Source organism: Delphinapterus leucas, chromosome 2, assembly GCF_059928025.1.
Source record: "Delphinapterus leucas isolate spDelLeu-1000000601 "Yukka" chromosome 2, BTC_Dleu_Yukka2, whole genome shotgun sequence".
NCBI classification, from domain to species: Eukaryota; Metazoa; Chordata; class Mammalia; order Artiodactyla; family Monodontidae; genus Delphinapterus; species Delphinapterus leucas.
The window spans coordinates 179,189,768-179,203,473 of NC_143130.1; positions in this window are offsets into that span (position 1 = coordinate 179,189,768).

Here is a 13,706-nt window from a genome sequence, read left to right on the forward strand (position 1 = left end):
AGGGGAGGGGACAGTGGTGACTGGGGACGCCCTGCGTTTGGGCTCTGAGTGCGGGGTCCTGGGCGCGTTGAGCCTGCAGTGCGGGGTGGGAGTGGCCGCGGGTTTCCCCTGGATCCTCCCGCAGAATCCGGGGTGAGGGATAAGAGGGAAGGGGGTGCACAGGGGGACGTGAAAGGAGCTGAGGACCAGATGGAAAGTTTTAGATCAATCCGGGCAGACATTAATGGACCAAAGAGGATGGATTTGGACTCAAAAGTGCTGGGGTGCTGAGTCCCCCAGTCTCACAGCAGCAGGGTGGGCCGGGGTCCGAGGAGAATAGAGGCAGCCAGAGGCAGGCACCCTGGGGTGGGGTTGGGGGGGCAGGGCCAGGTCAACTCCTGCTGGACCCAGCGCAGGAAGGGCCACCCCCGGCGGGGCAGGCGAAGGGCAATGAGAAGAGGACATGGCCGTCGCAGTTAGGGACACGTTGCTGTTCCTGTAGGAGGGGTAGAGATGTACGAGTTCCCGTCAGGGCCACCAGCTCGGGCCACCTACTTCAGTAACTTCCTGATCGCCGCAGGAAAATTCCTTTCAGGGAAGGATTTGCCCCAGAGTTGGGGAGTGAGTGACTGGGCAGAGGGGACAGAGGACAGAGCCGGGGCAGGGGCCCCAAGACCCGGCTCCCCATCCAGGCTCCTGTGAACTGGAAGGGAGGTCACGGTGGATGGTGGGACAAACATGGGTGGGACCCTCCAGCCCTCGCCCCATCCCTGCTGGGGGCGGGGGCAGAGCTGGCCCGGGCCCTCCCTGAAGGGCTCACATTCCCGGGAGACCCGGAAAGAACAGGGAGCAAGTAAGTAAACAGTCCAGGCCCAAGTGCAGGGGGAGACGGGGAGGGGGTGATACCGCAGTTACGGGCAGAGGGCCAGCTCTCACTGTGGCCATGGGGAGTGATCACTGAGGAGGGGACCATGCGTGGTGACCCATTTGCACAGACGGGAAAGGGGCGGGATGGGGACAGCCTGGCCACGCCAGGAGGTGGGAACTGGAAGGGGCTCAGGTTTTAGGGAAAGAAAGAGCTCAAGGGCGGGGGTGGCCGAGAGTGGGCAGTGGAGCGAGGCACCCCCAGAGAAGCAGGCGGGGATCCGGGGGCCTTCGCTGGGGCTGGGAGTTGGGATTCACTCCAGCTGTAGAGGAAAAGCACTGGAGGGCTTGGAAGAGGCCATTTGCTGTGATGTGTGACTGGGAAAGGCCTTGCTGGCTGCTGCAGGGAGAGTGGGGGGCAGCGGGGAGGCCAGGAGAGCCCTTAAGGGGTGCTGGGGTGCCTGGGGAGAGACAGCTTGGTCTGTGAGCCCTGTGATTGGAGGGAGATGAGCCTGGCTAGGGGCAGGATGAGGGAGAAGAGCCATCACCATCCCAGCCGGGGACCTGGGGGCCTCTTCACAGCCAGGGGAGGCCTGGGAGGAGACAGGAGATCCCTGGGGGAGAAATCTGGGGAGTTAAGTTTGAAAGATGTGCAGAAAGCGAGGGCGGCTCATTAGACTGTCCAAACCTCAAGCGTATGGGTGACAACAGTGTCTGGCAAGGCTGACGGCCACCAGGCGTTCTCCTCATTGCTCTGGGAGTGTGATTTCACAGCCCCTGTGGAGGGCCATTCAATAAGATCAGTGAAGCCCACAAATACTCCTGTGAACCAGCCATCCCGCTTGTAGAAATGAATCTTATCAACACTCCAACATCCATGCAAAACGACACAGGGATCAGGACAGTCGCTTCCATTGTAGCAGGAAAATATTGGAAACTCCCTGCATGTCCATCAGTAGACACTGGGGAAATATTTGCAGTGCGCCCAGACAGTGGAGTACCATTCGGCCAGAAAAGAAAATGGGGAAGTTCTCTTGGTTCTGATTTGAAAATTGTCCCAACATATAATGTTGAGGAAAAAAGCACAACGCAGAACAGCTGGTGGTGTTCCGCCATCGAAAAAAACAAAAGTAGGAAAAGATAGACATTCGTGTCTGCCTCTGTGTGTGCATTAAGGCAGCCTGGAAGAACACACCAGGAACTAAGCATGGTTGTTGGTGAGTGCGTGCGCACAAGTGCGTGTGCAGGGCTGGTGGGGGAGAAGGAGAGGAGGGGAGGGGGAGGGGGAGGGGAAGGGGAGGGAGACAGCAGTTGGGGAGGAGATATTCCACTGTGTCCTGTTTTAATTTTTTCATTATCGAGCCATGTGAACGTGTTATACATGTTATAATCTAATATTTCATTGAGATGCTGGAGGTCCCAGGAGAGAGGAGACTTGGGACTCTCTGGCGTGGGATCATCCGGCGAAGTCGAGGGTCCCTGAAGTGGGGTCATCAGCCTGAGATTTTCTCCAGCCAAGCTCAGTGCTCAGGTACCAGCCTGGAGTCGCAGAGTTGGGTTTAACCGAGAACATGGTTTGGGTCAGGCGATCACACCAAGGGGTGAGCAGAGCTGAGGTGTGAGGGGTTCCCCCAGGAGAGGTTAGAGCAGGGGACCTGGGGTCTCAGCTGGCAGGAGGCTGGTGGGCGTGTGAGATGGGGAGGGGCTGTGAAATGGTGCTGGGTCAGAAGATGGGGTCCCAGGGGGCTGGGGTGCTGTTGCAGGGGTGAGTTGGTAGGTGTGGGGATAGGAGGACCGTTGAGGTCGTGTTCCTGCTGCGGTTACCGGTGAAGACACAGCAGGGGTGAGGCTCCGAGACAGCGTGGCTGACGTTGCGGGGAGCCGAGGGCTCCAGGAACCGGGAGGAAGATGTGGATGCTGACCACGTGGTGGAGAGGGCAGCGGGCAGGGGCTGACGTTCCCTGAGAATGCCAGGGAGAGACCCAGAGGTGAGCAGACCACAGCAACATCGAGGGAAGTGGAGATGGCTTGCCTGCGGCGTAAGTGGGCACGGACCAGGCTCAGCCCCTGGCTTCTGCCCATCATTGCAGGGCGGTAAACAGTCCTTGGATTTGGTGGATGGATCAGGCTTGTGCTGGAGCCTCACCTGGGAGGGCTGCGTGGGGGTGACCCCAGGAAGGAGGGAGCCTTCCAGGTGGGTGCCGCACATGCTGAACCTGCATTAAGGACTGCGGTGAATCAGGCGGACTGCGCTCCTGTACGGACAGTTATTTCCCTGCAGAGACACCCTGAGGGCCTGGGACAGGGTGGGGTCAGGGAATGCAGGGATGGTCAGCTAAGATCTCCACTACTGTGACTCTGCTTCTGGTGGATGGGGGGATGGTCCGATGGTTTAGGGCTGACCCCGAGGCTGGACCCACAGCCTCTCTTGTCCGGATGGCCCTGGGCCCTCAACTGTGGAAGTTTCTGGGTTGGGGAGGATGGCTGGGGCAGCTGGGGCCTCTCATCTCCCATGAGGCTGGCCTGAGCTTGTTCACACAATGGTGGGAAGGCTCCTGCAGCAATAGAGGGCAGCCTGGTGCACAAGCACTTCTTCTTTTTTTATTACTATTTTAAAAATTGAAATATAGTTGATTTATAATGTTGTGCTGGACTTCCCTGGTGGCGCAGTGGTTAAGAGTCCGCCTGCCAGCTCAGGACACACGGGTTCAAGCCCTGGTCCAGGAAGATCCCACATGCCGCAGAGACACTAAGCCCGTGTGCCACAACTACTGAGCCTGCGCTCTAGAGCCCGCGAGCCACAACTACTGAAGCCCGCGCGCCTAGAGCCTGTGCTCCGCAACAAGAGAAGCCACCACAATGAGAAGCCCGCGCACCACAACGAAGAGTAGCCCCCGCTCGCCGCAACTAGAGAAAGCCCGCATGCAGCAACGAAGACCCAATGCAGCCAAACATAAATTAATTAATTAAAAAAAAAATAATGTGTGGCCAATGTCTGCGGCACAGCAAAATGACTCAGTTATACACCTATATATTTACATTCTTTTTTATATTCTTCCATCATGGTTTATTGCAGGTTATTGAGTATAGTGCCCTGTGTTATACAAAAGATAGAAATTCTCAACCATGAATTCTATTTTGTCTTTTTTTACAAAATTTTTTTGGCTGCACCACTCAGCATGCAGGATCTTAGTTCCCCAACCAGGGATTGAACCTGCGCCCCCTGCAGTGGAAGCGCGGAGTCTTAACCACTGGGAAGGCCCCACTTTTTCTGCTTCCGTCACATATGCTAAGGTCCCAGTGGTCAAAGGCAGTCACATGACCAGGTCCAGATTCAAGGGCTGGAGAAACCGGCTCCCTTTTGATGGGAGAAGCTGAATGCTGTGGCCATTTTCCCCTACAATCTACCCTCTGAGTACAATTATTATATTCCTCCCTCATGAAAAATATATTCACCCCCGTCCCAAGATCTCCCGGAGTCTCATACTCTCATGGATCAGGCTGTCTGTTTGTGATCCCGTGATCCTGTGAACGTAGATGGGCTTCTCCAGTACAGCTCCTTGGTTGGAGCAACTCCTGACCCAGAGTCTTGTGAACTATAAAGACTAGTTAGACTTTATACACGCAACACAGAGGAGAGGATGACGTCAGTTAGCAATGCCACGCGAAAAAGGAGGGGCCGGAGGCAACTCTGAAGGCCAGCCTCTGTGTGCTGCCCGACCCCCTATTCCGGGAGAGGGTGGCTATTCCCTGGGGTGCCCTTGAGTATCCATCCTTCTCCCCAGCTCTGGACTCCACCATCTCTTCTCCACTCGTGGCTCTGCCCTCTAAGCATCCCTCGGCCATAACAATGGCCCACGCTTGTAGCTGAGCACCTTTCTGGTCTTTGCGTCATTCAGGGTCCAGTCAAGAGGTGGAAAGCACACAGTAATTGGAACAGGAAGCATTTAAAGCAGGACGGCAGCAGGGCATTGGAGTGACAGGGACTGGCTACTAAGCATGAGGAGAACTCTCACAGTGCAGGCGCTCAGCCCCTGCTGAGGGCTGAGGCACAGTTCCAAGGAAGGAGCAAATCTGGAAGCGTCCCCTCACCTCCACACCGGCACTGGGACTGGACTCAGGCCTCAGTGGGGAGGATGCAGCCCCGGTGAAGTTCAGTGAGGTGCTGTGCCTGTAGAACTTGCTGGAAAGTCACTCCCTGGGATGGCAGGTGAGCCGTGCACCGGCAGGTGCCGTGCTCAGAGCTGGCTGCAAGGCCACCTCAGGAGGTGGCGGAGGAGGCAGTCCACACAGAGTTGTGCCAGGTGGCAGCCAACAAACACTTTGAACCAGAAGACCCCTTCGCACTTCACTGTCCCTCCAGCGCCCTCTACTGACGAAGCTTAGCACTCTGCAAGGGAGAAAGTTCCAGAATCCCCAAGCAGGGCAATGTAGGAGGAGTTTGGAGCTGGGGGCTGGGCGGGCAGTAGATTGCCCACGGGCAATCAGCTTCCAGACGCACCTTCTGCGCATACTTAACCTTCCATAAACATTTCCACTCAACACAAGACACCTATACTTCCTACAAGAGAAGGTGCTCACTCTTTCTCCAAAATGAGGAGATGCAGTCACAAGAGTCACCGTATCCCTCGCTGGCTATGCTCATTATTCCTCAGATTTAGTCACGGCCCACTGGATAGTCTGTTACCTGAACTCTGAATTGTAAAGTTAACCTCCAACAAACTGCACGTACAATCACAATGTCAAGGGGAGAAAAGAGGGAAATGGTTTGCATGTGCAAACAAACGCATTAAACAAGCAAAGAGAATGAGGCAAAGGTACCACGGCCCTTGATTCTGTAAGAGCTGTGGAGAGCTTATGGAGAGGCCCTACGGTGTCTGTGGCTTCCTTCTCTCATTACTCATCCTTCTTTCCTTACCCAGCTCGGATTTTCCCCACCCTCAGTCAGAACCTCAGCTGGCCGGGGATGTTTACTTGATGAAATGACCTGAATGAAGATACCCAAGGGGCCTGAGTCCCCAGCTATGCTGCCCTGCTATGGTTGATGTGATTCTCCGTTAACCCTTCCTGTGGGTCATGGAAATTGTCAGAAGAGCTGCAGAGAATGCCCTGCTCTGCAGACCCACCCTCCAGTCCTTACTGCAAAGCAGCAATGCAGTTTCCCCCCAGTGATCAGAATTGGTCACTCCAGCCACAGAGCAATCCCCCGCTGGCTTTTTGCTTCCATGCATAACAAGCCCCAAAGGGCTAGGTGGTAGTATTGTCTTTCAATTTAATGAAGCCTCTGTGTGTCCCCAGGCCACAGTATGCCCCACCGTGGGGACTGAGACCCTGAAATCAGCAGAGCTCAATGTTGGGTATAAGAGAGAGGGCTCGGCACAACTCAACTCCTTGGTCCCTGGACCAGTGCATTATGGCCACGGCGGAAACAGACCCATGTCTCTGATCCAAACATATAAAGAAGCCTGTGAAACAGAGACTCATCAGTCCAGGATGTTGTCTCCCAACTGGCACCATAACTGAAACTTGACTAAGTCGCTCACCCTTTCAATCAGGCCAGCCACTTCCAGGTGATCAGGTATGCAGTAAGATCAGTGAATTCCATGGCCGGGAGCCATGATGCATTTCCTTGGCTGTGAAATGAGTTCCTTGGTTTCAGAAGCAATGCAGCGTGGAAACCATGATGGTAAATAAGGCATTTCATGAGTCTGTCAGTCATGGTGCTGACAGAAGCGCTGTGGGCAAGAAAGCCAAATCCATGTCCAGAATGCATCTATTCCAGGGAGGACGAATCATGGCCCCTTCGTGATGGAAGAGGTCCAATGTAATCAACCTGCTACCAGGCAGCTGGCCGCTGTCCACAGGGAATGGTGCCACCAAGAGCTAAGTGCTGACCTACAGCTGTCGGATAAGGCACTCAGCAGTAGCTAGAGCTGCCTGGTAAGAGGAAGTCTGTGTTGTTGACCCCATGCATAGCCACCATCCCTGTTACTGTAGCTGCTTTGTTCATGGGTCCATTGAGAAAGCACTGGGGTGGCTGGAGAAAGAGGATCTTATGGGTAGAACTGTGTTCTTCCCCCCTGCCTTCATATTGAAATCCTAATGCCCAATACCTGAGAAAGTGACCTCATTTAAAGACAGGATCTTTACAGAAGTAATCAAGTTAAAATGACATCATTAGGGTGGCTCCTAGTCCAATATCACTGCTGGCCTTATGGAAAGGGGAGATTTGGACACACACACACACACACACACACACAAATGCCATGTGAAGATGAAAGCAGAGATTGGGGTGATGCTTCTACAAGCCAAGGAACACCAAAGATTCCCAGAGAACCTCCAGAAGCTAGGTGAGAAGCATGGAGCAGATTTCTTCTCACAGCCCTCAGAAGGAAGCCAACAACTTGATCTTGGACTTGTAGCGTCCAGAGCTGTGAAACATACATTTCTGTGTTCAAGCCACCCAGTTTGCGGTGCTTTGTTAAGGAAACCCTAACAAACTATTACAGAGGCTGACTGACACCACTGCAGTGCTTCATTCTTTCATCTGATTAATAAGCGTCTTCCGAAGTGAATGCCCTTTGATAGGTATTCATACCACACACAAATCTCTGTCTGTACCCCCTCTGAGAGGTGGTCTGTCTATACACTTCTTCCCCAGATATTCTTGTCACCAAACTCCCAATTCTGTTTGGGGTCCATCCAGCCAAACTGTTAGCAACTGTCTAAATGAGCGTAGATCTGTCCCTTTAGCCATCTCTCACTCTAGACATAGTGGAAAACCAATTGTATCTCTGTGGAATATATTGTAGCAGAGAGCAGGAGAATTTACATAGCTATGAGGCAACATTGTTAAGGTTTACTGTTGACCCTGCCAGGTAAAAGCAAACTGTCTCTGGTGGTCCTTGAAAATTAGTACAGAGAAAAAGTTATTAGCTAGACCAGTAGCTACATACCTAGTGCCAGGGCCATTTTGATTTGCTCCAGCAAACTTACTACATCTGGGACAGCAGACACAAGTGGAGTCACCACCTAATCACATTTATTACAGTTCACAGTCATTCTCCAAGATCCATTCCACATCTGCACAGGCTAAGCTGGCGAGTTAGATGTATGAGACTGTATTAGGCATTCCCATTCCTGCTTCTTTCAAGTCTTCAGTGGTGGCATTAATCCCTGCAATTACCCAGGGACACAATCAGGGCCAGGACTAGGATGAAGCAGTGAGGCACCAAGGCACAAAATTTAAGGAAGTGCTCTTCTAAGGATCATGCAAATACCAAGCCTGCACTTAAAATTTGTGCCCTAGTTGCCTCACTCCTAAAGCAACACCCACTCCCAGGGTTACACAAGCAAAGTGTTGGAAATTAATACATGCACCCACCATTGGTGGGACTGTAACTTAGCACAAAATTTCTGGAGGGCATTTGAATATTTATTTTTAAAAATGTAATTCCAAGGTTTCAAAATTATCTTGTAACTTCTCACAAATTTGTTCTGTCTTGTGAATTTTTTCAAATCTCATTTTATATTTTTATTTACAGACTAACAATGTAAATATTGTTCAAAGAAGTCAAATACCAGTTCTAGGCTTATAATTAAAAAGTCAGTTCTCTGCCCCCTGCCACCAGCACCACCCCAGGCAGCCCCTTGTACTCTACCCATGGATTCTGCCCCTCTCCTTTTTTTTTGGTGGCCACGCTGCATGGCACGTGGGATCTTAGTTCTCTGACCAGGGATCGCACCGGAACCTGTGCCCCCTGCAGTGGAAGTGCACAGTCTTAACCACTTGACTGCCAGGGAATTCCCTGGTCCTCTTTCTTGATTTTTAGCTTTAAATGTTCTCTATTGAGCTGTTATCGTATAGGTCTTGAACAATTCTTTTAAAACTTATTACTAGGGTTTTCATGGTTTTAGCCAATATTGTGAATCAGACCTTTTACCATAAAAATCATCTTATGAGGTCCTGGGCACAAAGTGTTAACCTACTGAGTTGTGTACATTTGTCTTGTAATCAGTGACCTTACCAGATTGTGCTATTTGTTCTAAAAGGCTTTTAGTTTCGTTTCTTTGATTTTCAGGGTGAACAATAGTATCATTTGGGGGCATGGTACACGTATATGTGCATTGTGTTATATCTTTATAAAATGCACACACCTTGGAGAGGATCCTGGGAAGATGGCAGAAGAGGAAGCACCAGGGATCTATGTCCCCACCTAGACAACAATCACATGGACAGAGTCTGTCTGATGTAACTATTTTGCACCTCTGGAGTCTGTTGAAGGCTTGCAAATCCTACGGAAATACTTGGATGATAAATTTTGATTGCTGATTAATTTTGGTCAATTTCAGCTCCTAGCACAGTAGCAGCTACCCATCCCCCATCCCCAGCCATGTGGTAGGCAGCTTTTTTATATATATATATATTGGAGTATAGTTGATTAATAATGTTGTGTTAGTTTCACATGTACAGCAAAGTGATTCAGTTATACATATACATGTATCTATTCTTTTTCAAATTCTTTTCCCATTTAGGTTATTACAGAATACTGAGCAGAGTGCCCTGTGTTATACAGTAGGTCCTTGCTGGTTATCTATTTTAAATATAGCAGTGTGCACATGTCAATCCCAAACTCCCAATCTATCCCTCCCTCCACTTCCCCCCGGTAACCATAAGTTCATTCTCTAAGTCTGTGAGTCTCTTTGCTTTGTAAAGAAGTTCATTTGTATCATTTTTTTTAAGATTCCGCATATGAGATATCATATGGTATTTGTCTTTCTCTGTCTGGCTTACTTCACTTAGTATGACAATCTCCAGGTCCATCCTTGTTGCTGCAAATGGCATTATTTCATTCTTCTAATGGCTGAGTAATATTCCATTATATATATGTACCGCATCTTCTTTATCCATTCATCCGTCGAACATTTAGGTTGCTTCCATGTCGTGGCTATTGTAAACAGTGCTGCAATTAATATTGGGGAGCATGCATACTCTCTAACCAAGCTTTTCTCCAGATATATGCCCAGGATTCGGATTGCTGGATCATACGGTAGCTCTATTTTTAATTTTTTAAGGAAGCTCCATACTGTTCTCCGTAGTGGCTGTACCAATTTACCTTCCCACCAACAGTGTAGGAGGGTTCCCTTTTCTCCACACCCTCTTCAGCATTTAATGTTTTTAGATTTTTTGATGATGGTCATTCTGACTGGTGTGAGGTGATATCTCATTGTAGCTTTGATTTGCATTTCTCTAATAATTAGCGATATTGAACATTTTTTCATGTACCTCTTGGCCATCTGTTTATCTTCTTTGGAGAAATGTCTATTTAGGTCTTCTGTCCATTTTTTTTAAAAATAGATCTTTACTGGAGTATAATTGTTTCACAATACTGTGTTAGTTTCTGTTGCACAACAAAGCGAATCAGCCATATGCATACACATGTCCCCATACCCCCTCCCTCTTGAGCCTCCCTCCCATCCTCCCTGTCCCACCCACCTAGGACATTGCAAAGCACTGAGCCGATCTCCCTGTGGTATGCTGCTGCTTCTACCCATTTTTTGATTGCGTTGTTTGTTTTTTTGATATTGAGCTGCATGAGCTGTTTGTAAATTTTGGAGACTAATCTTTTGTCAGTTGCGTCATTTGGAAATATTTTCTCCCATTCTGTGGGTTCTCTTTTCGTTTTGTTTATGGTTCCCTTTGCTGTGCAAAAGCTTTTGAGTTTCATTAGTCTCCATTTGTTTATTTTTGTTTTTATTTCCATTACTCTGGGAGATGGATTGAAAAAGATCTTGCTGCGATTTATGTCAGAAAGTGCTCTGCCTATGTTTTCCTCTAGGGGTTTTACAGTATCCAGTCTCAAATTTAAGTCTTTAATCCATTTTGAGTTTATTTTTGTGTGTGGTGTTAAAGACTGTTCTAATTTCATTTTTTTACATGTAGCTATCCAGTTTTCACAGCACCATTTATTTATTTATTTTTAAAATTTATTTATTGGCTGAGTTGGGTCTTTGCTGCTGCGTGCACACTTTCTCTAATTACAGCAAGAGGGGCTACTCTTCATTGCGGTGCATGGGCTTCTCACTGTTGTGGCTTCTCTTGTTGCCAAGCATGGGCTTTAGGCGTGTGGGCTCAGTAGCTGTGGCACACGGGCTTAGTTGCTCCACCGCATGTGGGATCTTCCCAGACTGGGGCTCAAACCCATGTCCCCTGCATTGGCAGGCAGATTCTTAACCACTGTGCCACGAGGGAAGCCTCACCAGCACTATTTATTGAAGAGACTGTCTCCATCATTGTACAGTCATGCCTCCTTTGTCATAGACTAATTGAACATAGGTGCATGGTTTCATTTCTGGGCTTTCTATCCTGTTCCATTGATCTATATTTCTGTTTTTGTGCCAGTACCATACTGTTTTGATGACTGTAGCTTTGTAGTATAGTCTGAAGTCAGGGAGTTTGATTCCTCCAGCTCTGTTTTTCTTTCTCAAGATTGCTTTGGCTATTCGGGCTCTTTTGTATCTTCATACAAATTTTAAGATTTTTTTTGTTTTAGTTCTGTGAAAAATGCTATTGGTAATTTGATAGGGATTACATTGAATCTAGATTGCCTTGGGTAGTATAGTCATTTTGACAATATTGATTCTTCTAATCTAAGAACATGGTATACCTTTCCATCTGTTTGTGTAATCTTCAATTTCTTTCATCAGTGTCATAGTTTTTGGAGTACAGGTCTTTTGTTTCCTTAGGTAGGCTTATTCCTAGGTATTGTAATTTTTTTGATGTGATGGTAAATGGGATTGTTTCTTTAATTTCTCTTTCTGATCTTTCATTGTTAGTGTATAGAAATGCAACAGATTTCTGTGCATTAATTTTGTATCCTGCCACTTTTCTGAATTCATTGATGAGCTCTGGTAGTTTTCTGGTAGCACCTTTAGGATTTTCTAAAGTGGTCTGCAAAGAGTGACAGTTTTACTTCTTCTTTTCCAGTTTGGATTCCTTTTATTTCTTTTTCTTCTCTGATTGCTGTGGCTAGGACTTCCAAAACTATGTCGATAAGAGTGGCAGGGGGCTTCCCTGGTAATGCAGTGGTTGAGAGTCTGCCTGCCAATGCAGGGGACACAGGTTTGAGCCCTGGTCTGGGAGGATCCCACATGCCATGGAGCAACTGGGCTCATGAGCCACAACTACTGAGCCTGCACGTCTGAAGCCTGCGCTCCGCAACAAGAGAGGCTGTGACAGTGAGAGGCCCGTGCACCGCGATGAAGAGTGGTCCCCGCTCGCCGCAACTAGAGAAAGCCCTCGCACAGAAACGAAGACCCAACACAGCCAAAAATAAACTAATTAATTTAAAAAAAAACTCACTTAAAAAAAAAAGTGGAGGAGTGGACATCCTTGTCTTGTTCCTGATCTTAGAGGAAATGCTTTCAGCTTTTCACCTTCCGTATGATGTTAGCTGTAGGTTTGTCATATATGACCTTTATTATGTTGATGTATGTTCTTTCTATGCCCACTTTCTGGAGAGTTTTTATCATAAATTGGTGTTGACTTTTGTCAAAAGCTTTTTCTGCATCTATTGAGGTGATCATATTTTTTTTTCAACATCTTTATTGGAGTATAATTGCTTTACAATGGTGTGTTAGTTTCTGCTGTATAACAAAGTGAGTCAGCTATATGCATACATATATCCCCATATCCCCTCCCTCTTGCGTCTCCCTCCTACCCTCCTTATCCCACCCCTCTAGGTGGTCGCAAACCACGAGCTGATCTCCCTGTGCTATGCGGCTGCTTCCCACTAGCTATCTATTTTACATTTGTTAGTGTATATATGTCCATGGCACTCTCTCACTTCATCCCAGCTTACCCTTCCCCCTCCCCATGTCCTCAAGTCCATTCTCTATGTCTGTGTCTTTATTCCTGTCCTGACCCTAGGTTCTTCATAACCTTTTTTTTTAGATTCCATACATATGTGTTAGCATACGATATTTGTTTTTCTCTTTATGACTTACTTCACTCTGTATGACAGACTCTAGGTCCAACCACCTCACTACAAATAACTCAATTTCGTTTCTTTTTATGGCTGAGTAATATTCCATTGTATATATGGGCCACATCTTCTTTATTCATTCATCTGTCAGTGGACACTTAGGTTTCTTCCATGTCCTGGCTATTTTAAATAGAGCTGCAATGAACATTGTGGTACATGACTCTTTTTTTTTTTTTCTCATTAAATTTTTTAATGGGTCTCAAATTCTGTGACAGATTTTTGGTCAAGTTGTTTCCATTAAAAAGTACTGATTTTAAAAACTAGTAACTTAAAACTGCCACACACAAAACAAATGGCATGACTCTTTTTGAATTATGGTTTTCTCAGGGTGTATGCCCAGTAGTGGGATTGCTGGGTCATATGGTAGTTCTATTTGTAGTTTTTTTAAGGAACCTCCATACTGTTCTCCATAGTGGCTGTATCAATTTACATTCCCACCAACAGTGTAAGAGGGTTCCCTTTTCTCCACACCCTCTCCAGCATTTACTGTTTCTAGATTTTTTGATGATGGCCATTCTGACCAGTGTAAGGTGATACCTCATTGTAGTTTTGATTTGCATTTCTCTAATGATTAGCGATGTTGAGCATCCTTTCATGTGTTTGTTGGCAATCTGTATATCTTCTTGGGAGAAATGTCTATTTAGGTCTTGTGCCCATTTTTGGATTGGGTTGTTTGTTTTTTTGATATTGAGCTGCATGAGCTGCTTGTATATTTTGGAGATTAATCCTTTGTCAGTGATCATATGGTTTTTATCCTTCAATTTGTTGATGTGGTGTATCGTGCTGATTGATTTTCAGATATTGAAAAATCCTTGTATC